The sequence below is a fragment of the Pinus tabuliformis genome, chromosome 1_2 (assembly GCF_031772625.1).
Source record: "Pinus tabuliformis cultivar Carrire ecotype Pingquan chromosome 1_2, CPIR1, whole genome shotgun sequence".
NCBI classification, from domain to species: Eukaryota; Viridiplantae; Streptophyta; class Pinopsida; order Pinales; family Pinaceae; genus Pinus; species Pinus tabuliformis.
In genome coordinates, this window is record NC_142298.1 from 144,168,683 (window position 1) to 144,185,292 (window position 16,610).

General features: G+C 36.9%; 1 non-coding gene across 1 annotated transcript; it reads right to left on the reverse strand.

The window, feature by feature from the left end:
- Nucleotides 1–842: 842 nt before the first annotated feature.
- On the reverse strand, nt 843–915 carry TRNAR-UCU (transfer RNA arginine (anticodon UCU)). Its single transcript has one exon. It is a non-coding gene; the product is annotated as a tRNA-Arg (tRNA).
- Nucleotides 916–16,610: the final 15,695 nt, after the last annotated feature.

Here is a 16,610-nt window from a genome sequence, read left to right on the forward strand (position 1 = left end):
AGGGAAAGAGAAAGATTACTGATAGTCAAGGGGGAGAACAAAGCTACAAAATATGATGCCAAATTCTCATTAAAAAAAATCCTCATAATAAACATATTTTTTTCACTAGATATAAACAATGGAAATTTTAAGAAAATCTAAACCTACACATAAATGATGCCAAATTCTTATTAAAAGAATTCCTTATAATAACCATATTTTTTTCAGTGAGGTATAAAACAATGAAAATTTTAATAAACAGAAATTTTTGGAAAGGTAGCTTACAGCTGTCAAGCATCGAGATTTTGAGTGCATAAGGGTTTTTGATGGCACTGAGTCCATTTCTACCATTTAAAAAAAAATTCAAACACTTCTACTCTCACAGTTTTTGAGAAAAATATGACCAGCCTATTTTGGACCATCTAAATCTAAATTGATACCTAGGTAAAAAACGCCTTTTTATTTATTCACCGTCTAAATCCCAATTTTGACTATAAAGCTATTTAACAAACCTTTACTCAAGTTTCGTTTCCTGTGTCAAAAATTTTATTTATTCACCGTCTAAACCCCAATTTTGACTATAAAGCTATTTAACAAACCTTTACTCAAGTTTCGTTTCCTGTGTCAAATTTTCGCTGCGCAAGACGCAAGTACATCCCAATATATTTTGAACCAGCTTCCAACTTCGTCCAAGAATTATGGAGGTAAAACGAACAGGTGCGAGTCCATCATATGGAGGTAAAAAGAGCAGGTAGATGACTTCCCAGGAAAAGTAAAAATCCAAACAAGTAGATGACTCCCCACCAGGGTTACAGATTATATAACTGTATCATGGTATGAAAAGACTGAAAACCTAAACAACACACGCCCGGTGGGACTCGAACCCACAATCGCCTGATTAGAAGTCAGACGCCTTATCCATTAGGCCACGGGCGCTCGACGGACGTTTGAATGAATTAGATTAATATATTGAAAATAATGATGTATGTGCCCTGCGAGGTAAATGATTCCATGCGATCACTAATGAGGAGAAGAACAATTTTATTGTTTTGTTTTAAATAGTTTTCAAAATGTTTTTTTTCATAAAAAGATTTCGATTATGATGTGAATGTCTAAGTAGTCTCATGTTTATGGTAATGATGTGTATAGTAATAATATGGTTGAAGATTTGGTCGGTTACTTCAATTATGATATGAATATCTCGGTGGTTTCACGTTGAAGATTTGGTTGGTTAATTTAGGTGGTTGAATATTTCAATCGTTGGTTTTCAAGTGGACTTTTTTGTTGTTGTTTTTATGATGTGTTTTTCCATATATTTATATTAAGTTTGGTTATTTTTTGAATTCAAGTTTTTATGATATATATTTTGTATATTATTATTATTATTATTTTTTGTTATAGCAGAAATTACATTATTAGTTTATGTATTTTGAATCACCTAATTTAGTTAAATAATAAAAGTAATCATTCAAATTTTTGGAGTAAGTTTAACAATATAAATTAAATAACTAATTGTTCGAAAATAATTAAATTAAAAATGAAAATAAAAATAAAAAAGAATTATATTATTAAAAGAAAACCTAACAACAGAGTCATAAGTCAAAATTATATACAAATGTAAAAATAATAAAAATAAAAAGAATATAACAAAATTGAGGAACAAAAAACTAATTAAAAAAACACAACTATAAAGTATTTTAAAGAAAAGATAAACTAGTATTTGCACATTATGTCGCAAAGGAACGTCGACTGTGTTAAATGGAGGGGCCATGTGGTGATTGTCATCTGAGGAGCCTCTGTGGCAGTCCCAAAATCTGATCCAAGAGCTTATGGACTTGACTCAAATTTCCCAAAATTTCTACCAAATTTTGACAATAATCATGCCGAAATTTCCACTATTTTTCTAAGGAATTTGTAACCTCCTTATACTACTATAATTTGAAACGCCACCTCACCTTACGCAAGTCAAAAGAGTCCAAACCCCACATTACTTGCTTTATTATTTTTGACGTGAGTGGTGCACATAATTGAAGGTTCCAATGGACACATTACCCATGATTCCAAAACTAAATTTCTTTCACGTTATTGCTCATACTTTATGAAAATACGCTCAAATTTGAAAATGAATTCTGAATAAGATGATGGATAGTTGGCATAGTGTGGATGGCTAGTGGCCTCATGAAGGCATCTGCAAGTGTGTTGGCATTCATGTCAACAATCATGTTGGAGTGTGTTGAGCAGTCGACAATGCCTAACTGATTGGCAGGAGTGTTGGCATTGAGGTCAACCAGACAAGTTCGGATGCTTGTTGCAATAGATGACTAGTAGTGATGGCCCAAGATGGAAGTCCATGGTTGCTACAGGCTTCATGCAAGGGATCACCTTTGTGGGTGTGATTTCCGATGTCTGGAGAGTCAACGAGCAGAAAGAATGATAGTGAGTTTGGGGCCATATTTTGAGGTAGCAGATGGGCTCAATGGCTAATGAGACCCTCTCCATTGGAAAGTTCTTTGGAAGAGCTTTCCAATGATATGCGGAAGTCCATAAATGGACTTGTGGTTCAAAAGTTATGACCTGTTGAAGTTCAGGGGTTTGAAGCCTCAAGCAAGGGAATTGAGCATATCGGAAATCGGCAATCGGAGGGCAACGATATCGACAATTGCAAATTGGAGGTCTCGCAATTTGAAGCATCAGAGGTCCTGCAGATCATAAGTCCCCCAGATCAGAAATCTTGCATATCGGAAGTCCTGCAAATCGGAGGTCTCGCATATCGGAAGTCACGCAAATCGGAGGTCACACAGATCGGAGGAAAGGCATAAGGCCAAAATGGTGATCATTAGTCGGTGGGTCCAGGTCATATCAAATATCGACGTTTTCAAAGTGACAGCAATGGGAAAGTTCCGATCAATGAACGTCAATTGAGTTAAAACGTTGAGATTGTGCCTTCAATGTTAAAGCGCTGGGGAGAGACTAATGCAAATTAACAAAGGAATTCATCGCAAAACAAAGGTTGGCGAGGCAATTTCTCTCTCCTCTGAGAAGAACACATGGTGGCATCCGATTGGGTTTGATAGGGACATATGGTGGCGTCTGGTAAGCTCTGATAAGGACACATCGCAATTAGTGATGAGCTCCGATGAGGACACATGGCAGCTGGCGGTAGGCTCTGATAAGGACAGATGGTAGCGTCCAGTAGGATCTAATAAGGACACATGGCAATTAGTGATGGGCTCCGATGAGGACACATGGTAGTGTCTAGTTGGCTCCGATAAGGATAGATGGCAACATCAAAGGAGCTCCAATGAGGACAAGTGGCAGGATTTGATTGGTTCTAATAAGGGACACGTGGCCACTTATGTCAACATGACATCATGGTATGAAGGGACACGTGGCAAGTTGTTTCGGTTTTTATGGATGGCTTAATGGGCCATATTTGAGTTACATGTGTCATTGATCAGAAGATGCCGTGTGGCATGAGATGACCTCACTTTAGCAATCGGAGATTTGCGATGGTTGGCACAAAGGCCACATTTGAAAATTGCTAATTAAGAGGGCTCTGACATGCGAGATAGTAGGTGGTCACGAAGGCTTAAGGGAACCAAGGGCTAGGGTTGAATAGAGGGGCCTATCGACAATCAACAATCGACGATTTATGATGGACAACACATTGTCCCAAAGTGGAAATCAACGATATGAGGCTAGCACATGGTTAAGAGGAAACTCAAAAAACCAAGGGCGCAATGCATAACAAAGGGAGTGTAGCCCCCGACGGGAGTCTAAATGCTTAAGCACCTTAAGGCTAAGTGATTGGCCACGACCTTTGATCCAATGGTGAGAAATGTGTGGTAAGAGCCTAAGCGAAAGGAGCTAGGAAATTAGAGATCGGTGATCAACAGTCTGTGGTTGCTGACATATGGGCAACAGATGAAAATCGTCGATAAGGGGGCTCTGATATGGTTGGTGTTTGGTCACAACACCTGGTCCTATGGCTAAGATACATCAAGGAGCTAATCGAAAGGGGCTTGAATATCAGAGATCGACAATCATAAATGTGTAACATTGCACCACTGTAAAGTTGTGATGTGGGAACTCTAATATAGCACTCTGGTGTGAATTCTCTGATGGCGTAATACAAGGCTTTGAAGGCCGGATGGGCCGATAGATGACAAGTAAATGCAAAGGCAGTGGAGTTGGTCATTGGAGATATCTCGTGCACCCATTATAGAAATAAATGCAAAACAGAAAAACCATGCCGAAGTATTGTAAGCCATGGAGAGGCATGGAGGGTCTCAATGGAGTGTGCAGGTGGACTGAGATTAAATTCTCAACATGGAGAGCCTCAATTATGTAAGAGTGGAAGGCAGATAGGACTGTTCCTGGTTTGAGTGTGCAGTGGATTGAGAATTAATTCTTAGTATGGAGGAAACTATCAGTCAGGTGCCCATTCTCAATGAATACAGTGGCAGAGACCAAGACCCACACAGACAATAGAGTGTAGGGCCATGCCAAGGTATAATGAACAATGTTGAATGAGAACAGTGTGACAACATCAAACGGGGAGTAAACATAGGAACAAAACCTAGGAGCTCTGATGAGCAATGTGTGTGAATGCAACATAGTTTCTAGTTAGCCAATCTAAAAGAGATTTGAGTGTGTGCACTGCTGCGTAAGGCTTAGTAAGAGTCATTTACGTATATAGAGGCCAAGAGTGCCTATGCAAAGGTAAAGAGTCCCTGAGAGCAGCGAATTGTGTTTGAAAGGCCAATAGTTTCCTATGTGGTGTGTAAGCAAGGATGAAGTGGTTGTGTTCTGTGTTTTAGGCAGAAAAGTTACCTATGTGTTGTGTAAGAAAGGTTGAAGTGCCTATGCTTTGTGTTTTAGGCCGAAAAGTTGCCTGTGAGATGATGTGAGCAAAAGTCTAAGAGTTGAGCCTGTGCTATGTGAAGCAAGGCCGATAGCAGACTATGTGTTGTGGAGAGTAGAGTGGCAAATAGCAGAGTGACTACTTTTGAGAGTAGAGAGCAGAGGGCTGAGAGTGACTGTTGTTGAGCAGATCACAGGGTTGTTGAAGAGAGTTGTAGAGAGCTACAAAGTGCACCAGAGTGAGCAGAGTTCGAAGATGTTATCAGGAAGAGTTGTTGCCAAATCACATAAGACATTCAGTTCCTATTTGAATGTGGGTTGGTGCCTACATACAGGAATTTGGTGCTTCCATTCTCTAATGGTGCTTGGGAAGGCTTGGGGGTTAGTGCCTCCTGCAAGTTGGTGCTTGCAAAAATCAAAGGAGCTTCAAGTCGGTGCTTGCAACAAATCTGTGAGGTCGGTGCCTCACATGGTGCTTGCGGTAAGTTGGATAGGTGTCTATAAAAAGAGGGAGTTGGTGCTTCTTGCTAGTCAGTGATAGCAAACAATCAAAGGGAGTTGGTGCTTCCTGTGAGTGGGTGCTCACAAACATATTGATGTAATAAAGTAGGTGCTTCTATTTACATCAATAACAACAACAAGCTTTCTGGTTTTTTTCCGAAAGGGTTTCCACGTGAAAAACCTATGTCTAATGTGTATGATGCTTATGGTTTACATGCTTGTGTGTTGAGTTAATGTTGCTACTACATTATATATTGTTGTTGGTTATATGGATGAATGCCATGTTTAAACAAGGAAAGTAAACTGGCATAAAGAAGTAAAAATTAGCATTAATACTGATTCACCACCCCCCCAGTATTAACATTGTTTCCAACAATTTGTATCAAAGCAAAGTTCCTTTAGGAATAGCTTAACTGCTAGAAGGTAGATCAAAGGGAAATAATGGCTAATCCAGCTTGGCTAATAGTAGGAGTCCAATTCTTAAATGAATTAGAATATGAGATTGACTATGAAGTATGGGAGATTAGAATGGTGGAATATTTATTGGCCTTGAGTGTTGACATGTGGCACTCCGTTCATTATAGAGAAAAGAATGAGCATAATGAAAAGGCTAAGGAGGTCATCATGAAAGGGTTGTCTGAGCCAGATGTTGATAAAGTGAGCCATTGTGAGTCAACAATGGAAGTGTTGAGTAGACTACAATGTATGCATGGTGGAGATAACCATGTGGCTCAAGTAGAGGCTGAGGAGCCTTGCTTCTCTCGAAATGAACCAAAACATGGTGAAGTTGTTTCTCATCACATTCCTGCTGACGAGGAAGATGTCTTAGAAGAGAGACCACACTGCTCAAAAGCTAGCACCTCTAGTGGTGAAGAAAAGGATCCAGATGAGGGGATATTTTCTGAAAATAGGTTGATCTTGGCTCTAAACGAGATCAAGTACCTATCAGAGGAAATTCTCAAGCAATAGGAGAAACTGAAAGTCTATGAGCTTGAGAATGGGAAGTTGAGCAAAACTATATTTGAACTAAATTCTTAATAAGAAGAGGCTAATAGACTAACTAGGATATTAACCCATCAACTAAGTGAAAAGGAAGCTTGATGCGAAAGACTACAAACTAAGGTAGTCTCATTGAGACATGACTTAGAGAAGTCAAATAAAGAGTTGTCTCAATGTCAAAGGCTTGAGGGTTCCAACAACAACAAAAGAAAGGTTGTTAGACAACAATAACAACAAGGAGTGCAACAATAGAAACATAAGAAATGGTAGCAACATAAGGCTAAGAAGTAGCAACTAAAGCAGCAGAAGCCCAAGAAGAAGAAGCAATAATTGCAACAGAAGCCCAAGTAGCAGTAGCAACAAGCGCATCAAAAGAGGGAAAGGCAACTGTAAGGAAGAGTGCATGAAAGTTATGCTCACTCTCATAGAAGACACATGAAGATCCATCAAAGGACCCCTCCTTAAATACATATCCTTCAAAGAAAAGGTAACCTTTGTCAACAGAAGCCTTTTCATGGTTTTTGTTTTTCTTGCAAAATTTTTGGACACAAATCCATAGACTATAGATGGCTTGCAAGGAAACAAGATGTGTTGGGTAGAAGAAACCCAAGGATTCATAGAAAGGCTAGAAGAAGGCATGTTGGCCTTGAGAGGAGTTTTGAAAAATAGGTGTCAAAAAGCATAACTCCACTACCTCGGTCTTATGCCATGTTGAATGCTCCAATAGTGGCAATCTCGGGCACAAGAGAGATGATTATAAAAATGAGAAGAAACGGAATGCTTCTCAGCATGTGCATGTGAATATAGCAGCTCAAGATTTGAAGACAAGGAGAATTAATAGAGTTGAAAGATACTCATATGTCTCAATGCTCTGTGTCAATAGAGAAATGTGCATAAAGGGGGAAGAAGTCAAAAGAGTGATCCTCCTACACTTTTAGCAGTCCCTTCTAAAACGAAGAGAGGCTCCAAGCAGATCTGGGTTAAGAAAAAGGAGGTGAAATGAATATTTCCTCTACCTATGTGCAGTAGAGAAGAAGCCCAAATAAGGGCAAAGAAGAAGCAAGATGGGAATGCTTCTGTCAGGACTCGACCTTTAAAGGTCTAGAGAAAGAAAGGGGATGATTTGCTCAGGGGGAGTAGATATTTTGTTTCTCTTCAGTAAAGGTAGAGAAGGACCTCAAGGGAGGACAAGTAAGTTAGATGCAGAAGGCTAAGAAGATGAAAATAATGGCACATCTGATGGATGAAGGAGGAATGCAACAAGCATGAGGAGTACACAATGATAACTTTTGTTGTGGGAAGAAGATAGGATGTAGTGGTAGTGTGGAATGAGAGGAATCTCACAGCCTTTTTAGGTCCAAAGAATTAGTCCCCAAGAAAAGGCAAGATAGATTTGTAGGAGATTAGGGAGCAGTGGCTCAGGGGGAGATTCTTTGATAAGTAGTAGTAGGAAACATGGGAAACCTTAGAAAGGAAGATTGCTAAGAAAATGAAAGGTTTGCATCTTTGGTGAAATACTCTTATTTCATTTAAGTTGTAAGTTTGATTATGAATAGCAGTCATGTGTTCATGAAACACAATTGGTGTAAGCTTTTCATGTCCCTTAACCCTCAATTGGTATAGCTATGTCAATTGGTTGTGTTGGGCTCATGTTGAGTAACCTTACGTGCAAATGGACATTTCTTTTTGAGATAGAAATAGAAGAGTTTGCCTAGTACAATGTTCCATTTGTATCATTTATTTTGATGCAATTGGTATGAGTTGTGAAGCAGTCCCCATAGTATGAGAATGATCTCAAGGGGAGAAGTGGAGATGCTCAAGAATGAGAGCATTCTCGGAAGCAGTCATAGCAATGAAGAAGGGTGAGACAAAATTCATCATTGCAACTTGGTATTTACAGTAGCAAAAATACCATGCAAAATTTAATGGGTATCAATATTTTCATGCAAAAGATGCATTGGTGGAAAAAGTGCTCAACTAACAACCATATGGTGTCCAAAACTGGAAGGAAAAATAAGAGGCAATATATGTTCAAGGGGAGCATATCACATTTTCTCAGTTTATAGAGAAGCAACATCGACAGTCCTGGAAGAGAGGTCCGCAAGGCAAAATGCACATCTCGATAGCTAGACTTTGGTCCTCACAATTAGTGATTGCATGAGGAGAGTAAGGTGAATTGTGGCCCCTTGCCATTAATGCCAAAGGCGAAGAAAAGTTGTGGAGAAGTTGTGATGGAAAGGAGGCCATTGGTGTCTCATGTCATGAGATGTGTGGAAGCAGCCTGAAGTTTGGCCGTCACTTGGAGAGAAGGATGGTGTGTTGCCATAAATGCCAAATGGGGAGATTGTTGGACAATTGGCATTGTGTGGATGACCAGTGACCTAGTGAAGGCATCTGCAAGTGTGTTGGCATTGATTGCAACAGTCCATCCTTCTCTCCAAGTGATGGCCAAACCTGAGGTTGCTTCAACAATCATGCTGGAGTGTGTTGGGTAGTTGCTAGTGCTTAACTGATTGGCAGAAGTGTTGGAATTGATGTCAACTAGACAATCTCGGATGCTTGTTGCATCAGATGACTGGTAGTGATGGCCCAAGATGGAAGTCCATGGTTTCTGCAAGCTTCATGCAAGGGATTACCTTGGTGGGTGTGATTTCCAATGTTGTAGATTCAAGGAGAAGAAATAATGGTAGTGAGTTTGAGGCCATATTTTGAGGTAGTAGATGGGCTCAATGGCTAATCAGACCCTTTCTATTGGAAATTTCTCTGGAAGAGATTTCCAACAATATGTGGAAATCCAGAAATGGTCTTGTGGTTCAAAAGTTATGACCTGTTGAAGTTCAAGGGTTTGAAGCCTCAAGTAGGAGAATTGAGCATATCAACAATCAACAATCAGAGGGTAGTGATATTGACAATTGAAAATTGAAAGTTTCACAAGTTGGAGCATCGGAGGGCCTGCAGATCAAAAGTCCCGTAGATCAGAAGTCCCACAGATTGGAGATCCCACATATCGGAAGTCCCGCAAATTGGAGGTCTCACAAGTCAGAGTATTTGTGGTCCTACATATCGGAGGAAAGGCACAAGGCCAAATCGGTGATCGTTAGTCAATGAGTCTTGCCATATCGCATATCGACAATCAACATTTTCAAAGTGACAACAATGGGAAAGTGTCGATCAACAAACGTCGATTGAGTTAAAATGTCGGGATTGTGCCTTCAGTGTTAAAGCGTCGGGGAGAGAATAATGAAAATTAACAAAGAAATTCATCACAAAATAAAGGTTGGCGAGGCAGTTTCTCTCTCCTCTAAGCATGACATGTGGTGGCATCTGATTGGGTTCGATAAGGACAGATGTTAGCGTCTGGTAAGCTATGATAAGGACACATGGTAGTTGGTGATGAGCTCCGATGAGGACACATGGTAGCTGGTGGTAGGCTCTGATAAGGACAGATGGCAGCATTCGATAGGCTCTGAAAAGAACAAATGGCAGCGTCCAGTAGGCTCCGATAAGGACACATGGCAGCTAGTGATGGACTCCGATGAGGACACATGCTAGTGTCTGGTTGGCTCCAATAAGGATAGATGGCAGCATCATAGGAGCTCTGATGAGGACAAGTGGCAAGATTTGATTGGTTATGATAAGGGACACGTGTTCTCTTACATCAGCATGACTTCATGGTATGGAGGGACATGTGGAAGACTATTTTAGTGTTTATGGATGGCCTAATGGGCCATATTTGAGTGACACATGTCACTGGTAAGAAGATTCCACGTGGTATGAGATGACGTCAATTCGGTAATTGATGATCAGAGGTTTGCAATGGTTGGCACATTCACCACATTTGGAAATTGCCGATTAGAGGGCTTTGACATGCGGGATAGTAGGTGGTTGCAAAGGATTAAGGGAATCAAGGGCTAGGGATGAATAAAGGGGCCTATCGATAATCGACAATGAATGATTTATGATGAACAACACATTGTCCCAAAGTGGAAATCACCAATAAGGGGCTCCGATATGAGGCTAGTGCATGGTCAAGAGGAAACTCGGAAAACCAAGGGTGCAGTGCATAAAAAAGGGAGTGTAGCCTTCGAAGGGAGTCTAAAATCTTAAGCACCTTAAGGCTAAGTGACTAGTCACGTCCTTCGTCCAATGGTGAGAAATGTGTGGTAAGAGCCTAAGAAAAAGGAGCTAAGAAATTGGAGATCGACGATCGACAGTTTGTGGTTGCTGACATATGGGCAACAGATGAAAATTGCCGATAGGGGGGCTTTGATATGGTTGGTGCCTGGTCACAACACCCGGTCCTATGGTTGAGATACATCAAGGAGCTAATCGAAAGGGGCTTGAATATTGGATATTTGCAATCGACAATGTGTAACATTGCATCATTGTAAAGTTGTGATGTGGAAGCTCCGATATAACACTTTAGTGTGAATTCTTCGATAGCACAGTACATGACTTTGAAGGCTGGATGGGTTAGAAGCTAAAGAGTAAATGCATAGGCAGTGGAGTTAGTCACTGGAGATATCTCGTGCACCCATTATAAAAATAGATGCAAAACATAAAATCCATGTCGTAGTACTGTAAGCCATGAAGAGGCACGGAGAGTCTCAGTGGAGTGTGCAGGTGGACTAAGATTAGATTCTCAGAATGGAGAGCCTCAGTGATGTAAGAGTGGCAGAAAGAGAGGATTGTGCCTGATTTGAGTTTGCAGTGGACTTAGAATTAATTCTTAGTATAGAGGAAACTGTTAGTTAGGTTCCCATTCTCAATGAATAAAGTGGCAGAGACCAAGACCAATGTAGACATCAGAGTGCAGGGGCATGCTGAGGTACAACGAAAAATGTTGAATGATAACAGTGTGACAACATCAATCGGGGAGTAAACAGAGGAACAAAACCCAGGAGCTCTGATGAGAAATGTGGGGGAATGCCGCATATTTTCCAGTGAACCAAGAGGAAAGAGATCTAAGTGTGTGCACTGTTGTGTAAGGCTTAGCAAGAGCCAATTCTATAGAGAGAGGCCAAGAGTGTCTATGCAGAGGTAAAGAGTCCTTGAGATCAGCGAGTTATGTGTGAAAGGCCAATAGTTTCTTGTGCGCTATGTAAGTAAGGCTGAAGTTCCCATGCTCTATGTTTTAGGTTGAAACGTTGTCTGTGAATTGTGTAAGCAAGGCTGAAGTGCTTGTGCTCTGTGTTTTAGGCTGAAAAGTTTCCTGTGAGCTATTGTGAGCAGAAGTTCAAGAACTGAGCCTGTGCTGTGTGAAGCAAGGCCGAGAGAAAACTGTGTGTTGTGGAGAGAAGAGTGGCAGAGAGCAGAGTGACTGCTGTTGAGAGCAGAGAGTAGAGGGATGAGAGTGACTATTGTTGAGAAAACCACAGGGCTGCTGAAGAGAGTTGCAAAGTGCAGTAGAGTTCAAAGCTGTTATCAGGTAGAGTTGTTGCCAATCACAGAGGACATTTAGTTCCTATTTAAATATGGGTTGGTGCCTACATAAAGGAATTTGGTGCTTCCATCTCTAGTGGATCTTGGGAAGGCTTGGGGGTCGATGCCTCCTGCAAGTTGGTGCTTGTAAAAATACAAGGAGCTTCAAGTTGGTACTTACAACAAATTCGTGAGGTCGGTGCCTCACATGGTGCTCCTAGTAAGTTGGACAAGTTTGTACAACAAGAGGGAGTTGGTGCTTCTTTCTTGTCAGTGCTAGCAAAAAATCAAAGGGAGTTGGTGCTTCTTGTGAGTGGGTGCTCACAAACAGATTGATGTAATAGATTAGGTGTTTCTATTTACATTAATAACAACAACAAGCTTTGTGGTTTTTTCCCGAAATGGTTTCCACGTGAAAAACCTGTGTCTAATGTGTATGATGCTTATGGTTTGCATGCTTGTGTGTTGAGTTAATGTTGCTACTACATTATAGATTGTTGTTGGTTATATGGATGAATTCCATGTTTAAATAAGGAAAGTAAATTGGCATAAAGAAGTAAAAATTAGCCTTAATACTGATTCACACCCCCCCCCCAGTATTAAAATTGTTTCCAACATAAGACCCTGAAATGGTTCACTCATTTTATTTGTGATATATCAGTCAGAAAAGCTATGGAATTAGTGGCTACTAACTTGGATTTAAGTTGTTTTAAAATATATACCAAACTTGTGTTTTGTGTTACTTAGACTGTGTTTTACTTCCATTATTGTTGGACAAGCCGAGTAAGAGATGAAATTATCATTTTCAGACTTTCAAAATTTTCACAAGTAGTGCCTTTGTTGTGTTTGTTTTATACAAAAGTACATGATGGCCAAAGCTCTGGATTTGTTGGTGTGGCCATAGAAAATTTAATCAACCAGATTCTTCACCAGATAGGGATTGCTATTCGCTATAAGAAAGAATTGGGTTCCCTTGAGCATCTGGTAACAAACATCCAACCTATCATCAATCAGGTCCAATGATACCACCCAACATTGAATAGGAGTGGAATTATAAGATTTAGAGTGGCGAAATTAACCAGAGATTGTCAGGTGGGTTTCTCATTTTAGATTTGTATTTTAATAAATGAAGGACCAAGTACACAGAGAAAACAATTAAGTTTCATATTTAAATAAATGGGCTTTCAACAGTCCTTTATTATAGTTCTTCAGTTATTTCAACGCTCCATTTTCATAGGCTGGGAAGCCATTAGGTTGGATCTGAAGTATTGATTGATTCACTGTATACCATTTTGAATTTAATAGTTTCAGGAAATGGGTTCATTGACGACGTGCATTAAACGTAGGGGAGGGGAGTGTGGCGTTATTTCTATTGTGAGATCATGACACTGTTCAAGATTCTGTCAAGGACAACAAATCTTAACAGTGTGATGAGGATTAACCTCATAATAGAAAACGCCTTCGACATAAATAGACTCGTAAACAATGAGAGGAAATGGACCAAGTATAAACCAAAAGAATATATATATATATATATATATATATATATATATATATATATATATATATATATATATATATATATATATATATATAAGTAAGTAAGATATATAAATGAATAAATAAATTATCAAAATTCCAAAATTCAAAAAGAAAAAATAAAATGGATAAAAAACAAAAGAAAAAGAAAACTAATATAAGACTAATATTAGGTTATTTTATTATTATTATTATTATTACTTATGATGATTTTTTTTATCAATTTTATTCTTTCTTGTTGAATTTTGGAATTTTGATAATTTATTTATTTATCTTTTATATTATATTAGGTTTATATATATATAGATAGATATATATTCTTTTAGTTTCTATTTGAGCCAATTCCTCTCATTGTTTACTAGTCTAATTTATCTTTTCTTTAAAATACTTTATAGTTATTTTTTTTATTTGTTCGTTTTTATTTTTTGACTTTATCATATTCTTTTTATTTTTATTATTTTTATATTTGTATCTAATTTCGACCTTATGATTTTTATGATTCTGTTGTTAGGTTTTTTCTTTTAATGATGTAGTTCTTTATTAATTTTTAGTCAACATATGAACGTTATATTCTAAATGTTTGAATGATTTTTCTTCATCAATTTTATTATTTATTTCCATGTATGTATAAGGTTCTCATCTTATTCCTAACGATGAACCATACTGTGGGGTTTGAAATGAGTAGACTCAATAAATATAATGTGATTTCTATATAAAGTTTTCTAATATACAAAGTTTGGTTATCATCATCCATGCTAATAAATTAATATTGGGTACTATTAATAAAATTCAACCAAGTCTTTAAAGGTTTTCCACAAAGATTTTCTTGAAACAAATGTTTTTTTTAATGTATTTGGATTTCCTGAGCTATGCAATTTCTGTTTGATTCACACTCTTTCAAATTAGACTATAACCCTTGGTTGTACTAGTTAAATGGTTGAGGACTCGTGCAATCACTATGATCAATTGGTTTAGTCTTCCCTTTCATCTGTGCTAAAAATAAAATTAAAAATTTCTCATAAGTAGTTATTCAAATATATTTTTGACATTCTTCCTTAAAAAATAATCATTATTAAGTGAAATACGCCTGATATATGTGCATTTGGATTGTTTTTATGATATAAATATCTCTTTATAATTGTCTTTGTATCTCAAAGATGGGATAATGTATTAGTAACTCTGTCCTCAACAATTCTCCCCATGATTCTATAGTTCTTTCAACTAGTGGATTTCACACTAGTCATTGTATGGATGTTGCAACTTCCTAAACATATTGCATGGCTTACGGTGGAAATACTGCTATTTGTTGCATTATAAAATAATTTTAAGCATAACTCACACCAAAAACTTTGTTGAATTTGAATTTGTTGTCAAAATTCTTTATCATATCTTATGAGCATTTTTAAATAATTTTTCCATTCCTTTTAAAACAACTTAACAAAATTTGAAAGCCAATACAATTTCAAATTATTTGTTATCAAAATGTTGATTATAATGTTGTTATTGTTGTTGTTTTTTAAATATAATTAAGTAATTTTGATCGAATTAATTTAAAAAAAAAAATGTAGCTACTTTTTCACCTATAATCTCTCAATCTTTTAAGAGAAGTGGGAAATTCAATTGTTTGCTTGGATGCAAAGAGGGTATATGATAAGATGCATGCCTCCAACCATTTATTACATTTGTGCAATAAAAAGTTAAGTGGGTAGGATTTTCTGTCTTGGTTAGACAAATTTCTATTTAATTTTGTGGATATTATAAATAAAATTAAGTAATAAAAAACTTCTTTTAAATAAAATTTTATCAAGATTAATTGAAAAATGAATTTAATATATATATATATATATATATATATATATATATATATAATATATATATATAGATTGTGTTGGAATTTCAACAAATCACAATTTATTAAGAGATTCCAAAATCTCTATACACTATTGTCTTTGATTAGAATTCAAATTCAATTTCAAGTAAAGTATGAATTAGAGAGAACCCTAGAAACAAATAAGCATTCATTCCTCTATCTTCAAATAAACTTTATATTTTCTTCTTAACCTTCATAGGAAGTACTTAGTTAATAACCAAAGACATAATAAGTTAATCCATTGAAACACAACATAGAGCTTGAATGAAAATGATGACTTTTGACAATCTTTTCACTATTTGAGAGTTATTTATTTAAATCTCCAAATTAGTTTATCATTATTTTATTGTTGCTCCACTTCCCACAAAACATTCATAGCCTCTATGAAGTTACCTTGATATTATAGATCTTGCTTCATTGTTAACAAATATCCATAGTTGTAGCAAAGATATCTGCATTTCATTGTAGAACATATTCCACATTTTGTTTAATCATAACCTTTATGAAAATGCTAACCTTTTAAAAGTTGCCCTTTTTCCCCTTTTCTTCTCTTATATATATTTAAAGTTTATGAAAGAGAAGAAGGTGGAACAATGGCTTTGTCAATCCACAAAAAGTTCCTTCAATCAAATTCTCATCATTACTCAAGTCAACATGATAGTCATGTTTCTGTCTGAAAATCCTTTATCAGAGGCAACTAGTTACTTGAACAACAAAATATCAAACATTTCTAAAATTTCATATAAGAAAAAATATGAACTACGTTTTGATTTCCAGTTCAACTATAACTAAGTCACTATACTTTTAGTCAAATAACAAGGTTAAGTAGTGGAGAAATACTCATGTTTATGATAAATGTTGAAATAACAATATAGCTTTAAAACAAAAACATAAATACAAAAGGATGGCTTCAAAATTTATATAAAAAAAAGCAAAAGATATTAACATATTGAAATCAAAATTAAAACCAAACCAAAATCAAGTAAACAACATATTAAAAAAAAAAAACTAATTATTACACTAATTGTCTTTCCAAAATAATCAAGTGAAATATAATTTTAAGATTTGGACAAGACAAAAATAGAATTTAGATCACCTTCTAGGATTTACACCTATGTGTATTGGTTCCTTTTTTTTAGCTATTTGAAAATGACCAAGTCACAAGTTTTATACTAAGTGTGTTTTCCTTTTGGCTCATTAAATCCATTCTATTTTAAAACCAAACTACCTATTTTGAAATTCTTGTCACTAAAATTATGCTTGCGAGACCATGTTTTATGATCTATTTGTGAGAGGAACATATTTTCTTAGCTTTTTCCATTTCCTCCTCTAACATGAGTAGTGTATCAATCTTGTTTTAGAAAGCAGTAGAATGTTTACCTCTAGAAGCTTTAGAGAGTTGTAATGAAGGTAAGAATACATTTAGTGGTAGAATTTC